The sequence below is a fragment of the Dipodomys merriami genome, unplaced genomic scaffold, assembly GCF_024711535.1.
Source record: "Dipodomys merriami isolate MVZ:Mamm:240054 unplaced genomic scaffold, mDipMer1.0.p SCAF_46, whole genome shotgun sequence".
Lineage (NCBI taxonomy): Eukaryota > Metazoa > Chordata > Mammalia > Rodentia > Heteromyidae > Dipodomys > Dipodomys merriami.
The window spans coordinates 11885732-11887495 of record NW_027206024.1 but is presented as its reverse complement, the minus strand read 5'-3'; positions in this window follow the sequence as shown (position 1 = coordinate 11887495).

The window sequence follows — 1764 nt, the reverse complement described above, 5'->3', positions numbered from 1 at the left end:
TGTAGGTAAGATTTACCTCTACTCTGCATTGTCAAGATGGGCCATGTGACTTACTTCAATTTACAAAAATGAAACAGAAGTGGTGAAAGATTATTTCTAGGGGAAGATTTCTGTCTCATTGTCTGTGTTTAATAGCTGACTTGTTTTCCCTTAGCTATAAAAATAACATATTTTCAGAAGGAGTCTTTTTTCAACTTATATACTGGAAGAATATAGCATGTGAAATTGAGGCAAAACTCAAATACAGCCTCATATATATAATGCAGGCAGAATTAAGCTGTTAGTTAGTTGTTAGTTTCTTACCATTGTTGTATACCTTTATGATAGTTGACTATAGCACATCAGAATTTAACAAATACTAAACAAGAACTAAGCAAATATATAACATTTCCTGTTGGAAATTATTACATTTTTTTTATAAATAAGGATTCTCCATATGATCACTAATGAGGTTATATTCTTTCTATAGATGGGGTTAGCCACTCTAGACCATTGTATCTAATATCCATAATCAATATCCAGACCTTGTGATTGAGATGAGGAAGATCAAAATATCTAGATTTCTATTTCTCTTTTCCTCTTCCCATTTTTCTAGTGTGAATTCTCATCCTTTTTCCCAATTTTTCTATCAACAAAGGAAGAATGACACGCTGTGGATATCAAGCAAAAGGCTTCAAATCAAGAATTTCATTCTTTCAGAATTAGATGAATAAATAAGACTGCCTCAAGGAAGAAAAAAAACATGATTTTTTTCTCTTTCTGGCTTCCACCATAGTGTCTGAACCTGACTCTAAATATCTAATAAACCATTTGCCTTGGCTAACTTTTTTAAAATATAGTTTGTTAAAGAAAAATTTTAAAACTAAAAAAATACAATTTAAATAAACAGTAATTTGTGGTTTGCTTTTGAGAGGCATGAAATAAAACTGCATTAACACTGTGTGAGTTGAGCGGCTAAATTCTATCAGAATCTAAACATATTGAAAAATAGATGACTTTAAGGTAAATAGCTTGTAGGTACATTTTTAATGTGACATACCCACAGAGACATCTATTTTCTTTTCCTCTCCACACTGATTCAACTTCAATAAGCAGTTCATGTAATTCAGATAGCTGTGTTTCAGAAATAGATTAGACACAAAACGTTACAAAAAGAGAGCCAGTATTGGGTGGTGCATTCGTTAAAAATAGCAGTCAAATAAATATTAACCATAATTCCAAAATAATAACAATCAACTCCTCTTGAAAAGAGAAGATTGTAGCAGAATGTATAAAATGTGATAGTGCCAGAACTGTTTCAGGAGCTGCTCTCTTGCATTTAGGATTTCTAGTACAGGACAATGTTTTAATCAGGATTAATTGCTTTCAGGAACTAACATTTTCTAGTTATAATTCATTGAAGAAGTAGGTTGTTCAAAATTAATGAACGGATAACAAGTTATAGTAGAAAAAAGTGCTAGACACTCATTGTGGTTGGCAGTAAAATACTTTCCAATAATGTCTCTCATCCCCCAAATGTCTAATCCCTCAAATGTAGATATGCACTATTATATATATATATATATATATATATATATATATATATATATATATATATATATATATACATTTGTAAAATATTCATCTCTCATTACCTAAGGCACACGAATTTGAATAATTACCAGATGGGGGAAGTATAACTCAAATGGGTACTTAAAATCCCAGCTGTAGTTCAAAGGGGTAATGATCAGATAAGATCCATCAGAAAGATATAAAGATGCTACA